At 40.8% G+C, this 13,365-nt stretch overlaps 1 protein-coding gene across 9 annotated transcripts in view; it reads right to left on the bottom strand.

Annotated features, from left to right (window-relative positions):
• Nucleotides 1–13,365, bottom strand: part of CARMIL1 (capping protein regulator and myosin 1 linker 1) — a 381,971-nt gene that overhangs the window by 245,881 nt on the left and 122,725 nt on the right. The window lies entirely within an intron of this gene.

The following is a 13,365-nucleotide window of genomic DNA, read 5'->3' as shown; positions in this document are numbered from 1 at the left end:
TACAGGAACAGATCAAAGCTAATAGAAAAAGGCTCATATCAACCAATGAAGGCAAATAGCTTCCATACAACAAGATACAATATCCATTTATGATTGAAACACTTAATAAAATGGGTATAAAAGAAAAATACCTCAACGTAATAAAGGCCATATATGACAAACCCTCAGCTAATCTAATAACTAATGGTGAAAAACTGAAGCCCTTTGCTCTACATTCAGGAACACGACAGGACTGTCCCCTATCACCTCTGCTTTTCAACATAGTATTGGAAGTCCTAGCCAGAACAATCAGGCAAGAGAAAGAAATAAAAGGCATCCAAATTAGGAATGAAGAAGTTAAATTGTCACTCTTTGCAGATGACATGATGCTATATACAGAAAACCCTAAAGACTCCACCAAAAAGCTATTAGAAACAATCAACGAATACAGTAAAGTTGCCGGCTACAAAATCAACATACCAAAGTCCATTGCATTCCTGTATACTAACAATAAAATCTCAGAAAAAGAAATTTAAAAAAAAACAAATTCCTTTTGCAATTGGAAAAGAATAAAATACCTAGGAATAAACTTAACCAAAAATGTGAAAGACCTAAATACTAAAAACTATAAGATATTTTTAAAAGAAATTGAAGAAGACACAAAGAAATGAAAAGACATTCCATGTTCATGGATTGGAAGAATCAACATAGTTAAAATGGCCATATTACCCAAAGCAATATACAGATTTAATGCAATACCTATCAAAATCCCAATGGCATTTTTTAAAGAAATTAATCAAACAAATCATCATTTGTATGGAACCACATAAGACCGCAAATAGCCAAAGCAATCCTAAAAAAAAAGAACAATGCTGGAGGTATCACACTCCCTGACATCAACTTGTACTACAGGGCAACAATAATCAAAACAGTACGTACGGTATTGTCAGAAAAACAGACACAAAGACCAATGGAATAGAATTGAGAACCCAGAAATGAACCCACATAAATATGGATGGATACATTTTCGACAAAGAAGCCAAAAACATACAATGGATGAAAGACAGCCTCTTCAATAAATGGTGCTGGGCGAACTAGAAAGCCACATGCGAAAGAATTAAACTAGACTGCTATCTGTCACCATGTACCAAAATTAATTCAAAATGGATCGAAGACCTAAACATAAGACCTGAAACAATAAACTGCATAGAAGAAAACATAGGTACTAAACTTATGGACCTTGAGTTCAAAGAGGATTTTATGAATTTGACTCCAAAGGCAATGGAAGTAAAAGCTAAAATAAGTGAATGGGACTATATCAAACTAAAAAGCTTCTGCACAGCAAAAGAAACCACCGACAAAATAAAGAGGCAATCAACTGAATGGGATGAGATTTTTGCAAACACGCCTCCAATAAGGGGCTAATATCCAAAATATACAAGGAACTCATGAAGCTCAACAACAAAAAAACAAACAACCCAATTGAAAAATGTGCAGAGGACCTGAAGAGACATTTCTCCAAAGAGGACATACAGATGGCCAATAGACATATGAAAAAGTATTTAACATCACTAAACATCAGAGAAATGCAAATAAAAACCACAAGGAGATATCACCTCACACCAGTTAGAATGGCTATCATAAAAATACAAATAACTGTTAGGTCTCTCAATGTTAGAGACCTTGAGTTAATGTTAGGTCTCAGAGACCTTGACTTAGAGACACTGCCATGTCTCCAAGAAACCAACAAAATATCTGTTGGCCTGCCTCTGCAGACAGAGCCAAACTTGTGATAACAGAAAACGCCACAAAACAGCTACTGGCTTATAGGCAGTCAGCATTTTCTGTTCAAACAATGCTACCCTGTCAGCACAGCCCTTATAAAATCCTCAGCCCCTCCCTTGGGCCTGCAAGTCTCCTTTAGACGTGCAGCCTGGGCTGTAGCCGTCTTTGTTCAGCCTGACAGACTTTCTCTTAATAAAATAGACTTTCTTAAACTTTCTTAACTTGCCTGACTGCACACATTCCTTTACAGGCCGACCAATCAGTAACAAGTGTAGAAAAGGATGTGGAAAAAAAGGAACCCTCATATCCTTTTGGTGGCAATGCAGACTGGTGCAGCTGCTACGGGAGGCAGTGTGGAGGTTCCTCAAAAATTAAGAACTACCATATGACCCAGCAATCCCTCTCCTGAGTATCTACCAAAAAAATCTGAAAATGTTTATCTTGTAAAGATACATGTGCTCCAATGTTCACTGAAGCTTTATTTACAGTGTCCAAGACATGGAAACAACCAGTGTTTCCATGTTTGGATAAAGAAGATTTGGTATATATACACAATGGAATACTATTCTGCCATAAGAAAACATAAAATAGTACCATTTGTGACAACATGGATGGATCTTGAGATTATTATGCTAAGCAAAATGAATCAGACAGAAAATGTCAAGAACCATATGATTTCACTGATATGGGGGATATAAAACTGAAAAAAAGAATAAGACAAACAAATGAAATAATAAAATCTGATAGATACAGACAACAGTTTAGTGGTTACCAGGAGGTAAGGGGGTGGGGGGGGTGGTAGAGGATGGTAAAGGGGATCAAATATATGGTGATGGGAGGAGTACTGACTCTGAGTGGTGAACACATAATGCAATATATAGATGATGTATTGCAGAATTGTACACCTGACATCTATGTAACTTAACTAACAATTGTCACCCCAATAAACTTTAATTTAAAAAAAGAATTAGCAGTAACCTATTAAGTGCTAAGCATATAGCAGGCATTAATATAAAGGGAGCCATTATAATTGTCCTCATAATTGATCTATAGGGTAAAAACAGAGATCTACAGAGATGTGTGCAAACAGCTAGAGAAGACAGAGCAAAGCCAAGACACCCAGTCTCATGGGCTCAGCTTTGTTCACAACACACCATCTCCAGGATGCAGCTTGAGTCCGTGCAGAGAAGATTATTTCCGTGGTAACTACAGCCTATCTGAGAATTAGAAGAGAACTTCCATCTCTGTGTGGTGATGTTGTGAAACCTGGTATGGAGGAAGAATCGGCTTTGGTCTCAGACCAATTTTAATTCACTTGCCAAGTACCCATTTACCAATTACGAACATGTCACACCTCTGAATCTTATTTTTCTTACCTGTAAAATGGGTATGCTGTAACCTCTGTAGGACAACTGTAAGGATGAAATTGGATAATGTGTAAAAGCCCTAGCACTCTCTTAGACACTCTTATCTTTCTTTTTAGATGATGCTAACACCTGGCTCAAAATCTCTATACCCGCCCTCTGCTTCTGTCATGAGGGGTCAGTAACACATCCATTCACCTAAGGGCATTGGGCTCTAAGAATATTCTGGAGTTATACTACCCTGACTTCAATCCAGACTCTAGCTCTCACAGCATGGGTGATCTGGGGAGAGGCTTCTCTGTGCCTCACTTTCCCCATCTGTAAAATAAAGGATCATAATAGAGACCTCATTGGGGGTTGACATGAGGATTAAACAACATAATATATGCAAACGTGCTTAGACCAGTGTTGCTAACAGTATGTATTAGCATCATGGCCGTGCATCCTGAGAGACTCAGTGATCAAGTGACCTTCTCATTCCTTGACCTTCCTTGACCTCTGTCATACCACGGTCTGTCTTATCTATTGCTGCATCACCTCTAGGATTTATATTTCAGGAATCCCACCCCCTGAATTTCTACTTCTAATTTCTCCCCAATGTATGACCCAGCCAGCGGGGCTGGCACCACTTGAGAACGTGTTAGAAATGCAGAATGTAAGGCCCCAGACCTGCCCATCAGAATTTGCATCTTAATAAGATCTAGGTGACTCATATGCACATTACAGTTAGAGAAGCACTAGCATCTTGTTCCCCTACTCAGTTGCTCCACCACTCTGTTGAGCCCCCTATCCTGCCGGGTCATTGACCATTCATTCTACCTCTGCCCTCTCCACCAGCCCTTGCTGGTCTTCATCCCATGGAAATTGCTCCTCCATTGTTAATACCTTCAGCCTGTGTGTTCCTCGTCCTGTCATTACACCCATCAGAGGAAAAACCTCCAATCTAGCACAAAACTGGCTTGTGACCCCAAAACCCCAATGAAATGGCTCCTGCTGAGATCTCAGTCACCACTTTGTTGCTAAACCCAGTGCTGAGTTTTCAGCATTTCCTAACTAGGTTTCTCCTCAGCACTGGCACAGCCCTTCATCTTGGAATTCTCTTTTCCACATGTTTCTACTGCCTCTGGTCATTCCTAGTTGTACGTCTATCCCCACTCCCTGCCATCTCCCATTCTTTCCCCTGATCGACCCCAGATGACTCCCCAGTTCAGACACAGCCCAGATCTCTCTTGAACCATCAGATCTATTTATCTAGCTCCATTTGGATGTCTCTCTGACCCTTAAATTCAGTATCTCCTTGGCTGAATTTGTGATCTTTCTTTCAGAACCTGCTACTCCTCCAAGAGTTTGAACTTGGTTATGAGCCTGGCCATTAACACAGTTTCTCGAACCAGGAATCCAGGCACTGTCCCCTTCACTCCCTAGCTCAGTCTTTCACCAAGGTCAATGCAGTCTAACCATCTTGAAGTCCACACTTCTTTCCATCTCCACTGCCATGGCTCTATTCCAAACCCCCCTCATCTTGCTCCTATATCACTTGCAATAATAGCCTCCTAACAGAACCACTCTTGTCTCACCCAATCAACTGCCTATAGGATCTGGAAGTGATCTTCTAAAAACCCAAACTTTGTCATATCTCTTCTCTGTGTAAGATTTTCAGCAGCTCTGCATGACTACAATGGACCCTGCCTCCACCTGAGCCTCACTTCACTCCCTTTTCTCCCCAACCCCCCCACCATTGTAGCCACACTGGCATTCTGATGGTTCAAGGGGAGGCCTCCAGCCCCACACTCTGCTTCAAATGCTCTCCCTTCCTTCTTCTTTCTTTACCTTCACCTGGTTCCCACTCTCCCCAGCCCCAAGTCATCCTTCAAATCCTAACATAAAGGACTTCTGGAAGAAGGGCCCTCTATGCTCTCTCAGTATTTGTACATTTCCTTAGTAATACCTATCATAATTCATTATTGGTAGAATAATATATTTATATCTACCAGCCCCCCCCCCCAGACTATAAAGTGCCTGGGAGCAGGGGCCATACCTGTCCTATTCAAAGCTGTATTTCCCAGTGCCTGGTACAAAGTAGGTGCTCAAACATCTACTGAATGAATGAATGCAACAAGTTTACAACAAGGGAAGGGCCCTTCCTCTCCCTTTCCAGCTGTGAAAACTCAGGATTTTAGAAGGTAAAAAGTTGCTACAGCCTGTGAATTATAAAAATGTCATTATACCTGTTTATTTCTGCTGCCTACCACATAACTGTCACACCCTTCCTATTTCATAGTCATATCCTAAATGGAAAGTACTTGAAAATCTGTTGTTTGCAGCTCACCTCGACCCACTTCGAGCAGATCTACTCTACTAGGTCTTTCCCAACTCACTTGCCAAAATGAAGAGAAATCGCTTAGCAGAGGAAGGTGGACAAGTGCCAAGCAATGACATCCCTGCCTTTGCCTATTGTGTTCAAAGACCTTCTTCACTCACCAATTCATTACAGAAAGATGGGGTACCAGCTCTAGTTATCTGTAGCTCTCACAGGCTGGGAGTGTCATTTCTAGTAATGGATACAGAGTAAGCAAAATCTAACATTAGGTTGGTGCAAAAGTAATTGCGGCTTTTGCAATTATTTTTAACCTCTTAAACCGCAATTAGTTTTGCACCAACCTAATAAATGATTTCAGATGTCCTATGGCTTTCTATGCCTTTTTTTTCCTGGCTGCTGGAATTCATTTTATTGTTAAGATGTTTCATATGCCATGACATAGCAACATTTTATTTCGCACACCTACCCCTGCACTTCTGTTCTGTGGGGCCAGTTCTGCTCCTAGAAAAAATCTCCAGATTTATCCACTCACTTGTATTTAATCAAAAGTCTTCAGACACTTGAATCCCCAAAAACACTCCCAGTTTTGTCATTATTACAAACGTTTATTCATCAAAGCTGCCAACTTTATTCAAAGCCAAAGCTTTGCCCCTTCCTCACCTCCAGTCTGCCAGTGTCAGCAGAGCAGTCCCAAAATGGCAGCCATTTCACACTCATCTCTCCTGAGTTCTTCAGTAACACCCCACCTACCCCATCTCCAAACTGCCACTAAGCTCTTTGATCTGTATTTTCTGGTGGGCAGATTGTAACTTCTCCCTCAGCCCCTGAGCAGCCAGCTGGACACCTACAGCATCCTTTCAATTCCTGCCCAAGATCCAATGCAAACACTTCCTACCCCACGAAACCTTTGTGGTTCATAGTCCCGAGATAACATACCTTTCTCTGAGCTCTCATGGGATGGCGTACATTTCTGGTCCACTTATCCCTTTATTCCTTGCATTACAGTTATTTATGATACAGGCTTCTGTCTTATCCCCCTACTATATATTTTTTAAATTATTTTTTCAGTTATGGTTGATACTCAATATTATTTGATATTAGCTTGAAGTATACAGCAGTGCTTAGACATTTACATTTTTTGTGCAATGATCTTCCTGACTAGTCCAGTACTTAACTGGCACTATTTATAGTTGTTACAACATTATTGACTACATTTGTTATGCTGTACTTTACATCCCTGGGACTATTTTCTAACTACTAATTTGTATTTCTTAATCACTTCATCTTTTTACCCAGTCCCCAAACCCCTCCTCCCATCTGATAACCATCAGTTTGTTCTCTATATCTACGAATTTGTTTCTATTTTGTTTGTTCACTTATTTTGTTCTTTAGATTTCACATATAAGTGAGATCATATGGTATTTGTCTTTCTCAGTCTGACTTATTTCCCTCAGGATAATATCCTCTAGGTCCAACCATGTTGTCACAAATGGTAAGATTTCATTCTTTTTTATGGCTGAGTGGCTTTTATATCTTGATTTTGCCCTTGACTGTGCCAACAAGGTAACCAAGTTAAATCCATAAAACTAAACAATTTACAAAGGGTGGGTCAGGGTACTGATAAGACTTTAAAAAGCTAGGGCACAATGAAAGGACATACCCTTTCATTCAAAGAGAGGAAACCTAATTTTTTTTAAACAGAGCCTGTTTTTCTTTCTTGAAACTTCAGATAAATGAGATTTGCTATGTGGAAAGTGTTTTTGTTCAGGGAACATAAAAACATCATTCATCTATTAAAACAACTCCACCTGAGCATTTTGCCAAATGGCTCAAAGTTTCAAGATAAAGTGAAACTTCACAGCAGAGCTTTTTAAGCCAAACCCAGCTTTCACACAATGGAAGTGAAAAACTGGTATCTTTTGTTATAAACACTGATGTTGCTATGCCCTGCAACGTAGAAAATAAGCAACTACTGGTAAGATTCTCTATGCAGAGGAGCCTCCTCTTCCTGCCTCGGTGGGAACCAGCAAACTATAAGTGACCCCTGGGTCTTTACTGCTCCAACCATTCACTTCCCCTGACTCTGCCAGAAACAGACCAGAAGCCCCTCTGCCATCAGCTATTTCCGAGCTCAGAGCAAAGGACTCCATGCATCTCAATTTCTAAAACTCATCACCTCCCTTCCCAAGGTTGGGTGCCTCACCAACGACCCCTGGACTCTCTGAACCAATATATTCATGGCAGCTCAGCTCCAAAACCAGGAGGATCTTTCGGCCTGAATGTGTGACAGGACAGCAAAGGACTGGCCGGTCTGCAGAAGGACTGGCCAAGACTGGAGCCCCAAGTTCTCTCTCTTTTCAAAGTGGCATATACAACTCCTAGAGCCCTGGTTCAAATGCCCCTCAGTGCTGCCCCTCAAGAGTGGGAAGGAGAGGAATTCAGGCCGCTTGTAGAGCCAGGAAGAAAGCAGGGCCGGAAACCAGAGCAATCTTAGAGAGGTATGGTAGTGGAGGCAGAATTATACCAGAAGATGTGTCTTTGTGTTTCTCTTTGTGTTTATCTCTTGCTAAAGTGAATTTCACTTAGATTAGCACTCTTTGGTTCCAAAAAATACATAATTCTCTTTTAAATGCACGTATCCTATCTTATTCTTTTTTTAGGGTAGCATTTGTTACATAATTGTCATTAAATATTTCAGTAATTATTTCATTCATTCATTCATTAAATAATTATTGAGTGTCTACCTTGTGCTAGACACTGAAAATAAAAAGACATAAAGCCTTCCCTTCCAGTAGTAGTGTCTGTCTCCTACTAGGAGGAGACAGACTATATACAAAAAAGTAAGTAAAACATATGGTGTGCCAGATGGTGATAAGTGACATAGAGAAAAATATAGTGGGAAAGGGAAGTGATTGCTATGAGGGGACTGGAGAGTGGGATGGTAGGTAGATGGCATTTTTAAATAGTTTGGTGAGACCTCAATTTGAAGTGATGCTGAAAAAGGCCTAAAGGAAGTGAAGGAATGAGCCATATGGACATTTGAGTAAGAGTGGTCCAGGCAGAGGGAAGAGCAAAATGCAAAGGCTCCAAAGGAAGAATATGCCTGCAGGAGTTGATAATAAACAAGAGCCCACTGTGGCTTGAGGAGAGTAGGCATGGGTGAGGTCAGAGGAGTGACCAGATAGGGGAAGGAGGCACAAACTCTTTGTGGCCCTGGAGGCCACTGTCCATACTTCAGCTTTTACTTGGAATAAAAGGGTAAGCAAGCCACCAGAGGATTTGAGCACGAGAGTGATGAAACCATTTTAAATGATCTCTCCAATTGCAGTGCTGGGAGAAGACTGGAAAGGGGGAGGGGGAGGTGAAGGACAAGAATAGAAGAAGCAGGAGACCAGTCAGGAGGCAAGTGCACTGATTCTCTAAGAGACAATGATGGTTGGGATGACAGTGGTCAGGGGGCGTGGGAAGAAGTGATCAGATTCTGCATATACTTGATGATGGATGAAGCCCAATTGGATTTGTGCGTAGTGTGAATTTAGAATGTAAGAGATTAGTTATTTTGCTATTAACAGTTTGGTTTATACCCATGAAATAATTACATAACAATTCAAGATGGCACATGATTAAGTGACTATTGGATTGGTCCAGGCAATATGTTACTAAATAAAATAAGAAAATATTTATGGAAGAAGTACGACTTGAAAGCAGAGAACTGGTTCCAAGATTTCCAAGTGTAACCATTCTAAAGATGATCAAAGTAAGGGTATGTTTGTTCTCAGCAGAGAAAACAATGTCCTGAAGTTGTGCTTTCCTGCCCAACTTTTGCTTTCTTTAATAATTTGAAATGGACATTTAAAATATAATAATATAAAGCCAGAGATCCTAGTGAAAATTTTACAAACAACTTTGGGCAGGAGGACTGGGGACATTCCTCTGCCTTTTCTCAGTTCCTCTAAAGTAGGGCTATCTCATAAAACCTTGTGGAAATGTTCTATATCTGCACTCTCCAATACAATAGCCACTAGCCACATGTGGCTACTAAGCACTTAAAATGTCACTAGTATGATGGATGAATTTTTTTTATTTTATTTAATTCTAACTATTTTTCATTAAAATAGCTACTTGTGGCAAGTGACTACCATACTGAACCATAAGGATCTGGGGGGGGGGGGCAGTCACTACCCAGTAAAGCATTCATGAACCATGCATTAGACTTTTTCTCTGAAAATTGAATTAAAATGATACCTACAAAATATATTTATATTTTTTATCACACCATAGAGTTTGCATCTAATTACCCTATTTCTAGATATATTCTTTGAAAAGAAACCGCAGTTGTCTTGGTCTTAACAATTTTTAAACATGTTTCCTTAATTTTTGCATGCAACTCTAATGTCTTCTACACCATCATTCTATCAGTGTCATGCAAACTGAGATTTCTCTCCCAGATATGTATTCAATGCTAAAATTATAAATGTCACATAAAAATAAAGATTCTTATTACAATTGAACTACCTTCCTGCTCTACCCACTTTGTTCCTCCTAAGATCAAAGGAAATGAAAGGGCTGATATTATTATCACCATTTTTCAGCTGAGAAAATCAAGGCAGAGAGAGATTAATGACAGTCTGTTTTATAGTGTAAATCTACAGTTTAGTCAGAAAAGAAGAGCAGGAATTAGGGAGACACAAAAAAGAAAATAAGTTGAAAATGGAATTTAAAAAAAAAAACAAAAAGAAAAACTACATGCAAATCCTTAGGTACCAAATTCAAGTGAGCTGAAACCTGGTCTCAGAAATGCTGACAGGATGAGCAGAGTTGATGGCAGTATCTGTCCTTTGGGCCTTGTGTTGCAGACTTTCCATGTGTCCCAGCAATGCCCCTAAGGTCTGGCAGCTTCTGGCTCCATATTGAATGAAGAGGATGTGGGGGTCAGGTGGCCTCAATATAATGGCTTTGCTTATTCATCCATCCACCAGATTCAAATGACAGGGCACATTCATGAATGTCTTCTTCCCCGACAGCAGCCAGAGAATGAGCTTTCATTAATGTTGCTTTGAAACACTCATGCTAACCCAAGTTATATCACTAACTTGCATGACCCAAGAGATTAACAGGGTAATTCAATCAGTTCAGAGCCTGAAGTTGTGAATTTAATTCCTTCATTTTAAGAATGAGGAAACGGGAGATCAAAAAAAATGGCGGCGTGAGGTGAGCCTCTGTAACTCTCCCCTGGAATTTACAACGAATCGGACAACAATAACTCCACAAAGGACTCCTTGCACAGCAGACAGGCAAGACGAAGAGGCCCACTACTGAATTCACCTCCAGGTGGGTGAATCGCGCGAGCGGGGGAGGAGGGAGAGGAGAAGTGCGCAGAAGGAGCCGTGCGGGCGCAGGACACAGACCTAGCTCAGTGCTCGGAGCCCACTGCTCCCGGATCTTCCGCAGCTGCGGGAGAGGGAAGGACTCGGACTGCTAGGGCTCCGCTTACGGCCCACAGGGCTGAGGGGGCAGCATACAAAACCGCTGAACACAACGCTCGCTCACGGCAGACCTCGAAGCAAAGACTGAGGGAAGAGGGCTGAAATCGGTGGTTTAAGCCCTCACTGCCTAGAGGAGAACGGAAGCCTCAGGCACGGAGACTAGCCGCCCCCTCCCTACCCTCCCAGAGCTCGCCCCGCCCCCACCTGCCCCGTGCTAGAAGCGATAAAGTAGCAGTGTCGGATCAAAGGACAGAATATTTGCTGCTCTGAGAACTGTGGACCGCAGACACAGATTCGCAGCTCAACTAGTTCTGGCAAAGGGGAGGGAGCTGTGGAAGCAGGACTGGCTGTGGTGGTGGTCGCCGCCATTGCTCTGGGCCACCTCTCACAACTCACCCCGCCCCTGGCCCCACCTATCTGGGCGGATCCCTGCAGGAGTAAACAGAACTGCTGAAACAAACGGGCTCTGAATCTGGTGCAGAAAGAGCTTTGGAACTCCAAAAGCTCTTCGCATACCTATCAACCTGTTGCAGAAGACACTCCTGTAGATGTCTAGGAAGAGAAATAGTAAATCAGTGATTGCCATGAATAACCAAGGCAACAAGATAGCTCAGAAAGAAAGTGAAAAGTCTCCAGAAAAGGAACTTAGAGATATGGACCTTTGTGATTTAAATGACAGAGAATTCAAGATCGCAATTCTGAAAAAACTAAACGAGATGCAAGAAAACACAGAAAGGCAGTTTAATGAACTCAGAAACACAATCAAAGAACACCATGAGCATTTTACAAAAGAGATTGAAATCTTGAAAAAGAACCAAATAGAATTTCTGGAGATTAAGAACTCAATAAAAGAAATTAACAATAAAATATCCAGCTTAGGTAGTAGAGTTGACCAGATGGAGGAAAGAATCAGTGACATCGAAGATAGGAACCTGGAATTTACACAGAGGGAAGAAGAAAGAGACTTGAGACTTAAAAGAAATGAAAGAACTCTACAAGAACTTTCTGACTCCATCAGAAAGAGCAATATAAGAATAATGGGCATACCAGAAGGAGAAGAAAGAGGGAAAAGAACAGAGAATATATTCAAACAAATCATCGATGAGAACTTCCCAAACTTGTGGACAGAACTGGATCCTCGAATCCAAGAAGCAAATAGAACACCTAATTACCTCAATCCCAACAGGCCTTCACCAAGGCACATTGTATTGAAGCTGTCTAAAATCAATGACAAAGAAAGAATCCTCAAGGCAGCCAGGGAAAAGAAGACGGTAACTTACAAAGGAAAGCCCATTAGATTATCATCAGATTTTTCAGCAGAAACTCTACAAGCTAGGAGGGAATGGAACCAAATATTCAAACTATTGAAAGAGAGAAATCATGAGCCAAGAATAATATATCCAGCAAAGATCTCCTTTAGATATGAAGTAGGAATAAAGACCTTTCCAGACATCCAGAAGCTGAGGGAATTTTCTAATACACAACCTGCACTACAAGAAATACTAAAGGAGGCTATTAGACCACCATCAACAGGGACAACTTGTGGCAACCGAAACATAAAAAGGGGGAGCGTAAAGGCCTGAACTGGAATATGGGAATAGAGAAAGTAAGCGTACTGAAGAAACTGGAATACTCTAAATATCAAACTTTCCTTTACATAAACTCAAGGGTAACCACTCAAAAAACATCCAAATCTGAAATATATACTGTAATAAAAGAAGAAACAGAGGGAAACATCATAGAATACCACCACACAGAAATAACAGACAACAACAAAAAGGCAAAGAAACAATGGAGACACAGCCTTCCCAGAAAACTAAAGACAGAATGACAGGAAATCCTCACGTATCAATAATCACCCTAAATGTAAATGGACTGAACTCACCAATAAAGAGACACAGAGTAGCAGATTGGATCAAAAACTAAACCCAACCATATGCTGCCTACAAGAGACACATCTCAGCTACAAGGACAAGCATAGACTCAAAGTGAAAGGGTGGAAATTGACACTCCAAGCAAAGGGTACCCAGAGAAAATCAGGTGTAGCCATAATGATTTCCGATGAAACAGACTTCAGGGTGAAAAAGATAACAAGAGACAAAGATGGACATTTCATAATGGTAAAGGGGACTATACAACAAGAAGACATAACAGTCATCAATATTTATGCCCCCAATCAGGGAGCACCGAAATATACCAAGCAACTACTAACAGAACTAAAGGGAGAAATTGACCAAAACACAATTATACTAGGGGACTTAAATACATCATTGACAGCTATGGATAGATCATCCAAACAGAAGATAAATAACGACATCGCAGCCCTAAATGACACATTAGATGAATTGGACATAATTGACATATATAGAGCACTTCATCCTAAAACATCAGACTATACATTCTTTTCTAGTGTACATGGAACATTCTCAAG

The sequence above is a fragment of the Rhinolophus hipposideros genome, assembly GCF_964194185.1.
Source record: "Rhinolophus hipposideros genome assembly, chromosome: 19".
Lineage (NCBI taxonomy): Eukaryota > Metazoa > Chordata > Mammalia > Chiroptera > Rhinolophidae > Rhinolophus > Rhinolophus hipposideros.
This window is presented reverse-complemented; position numbering and strand designations above follow the sequence as displayed.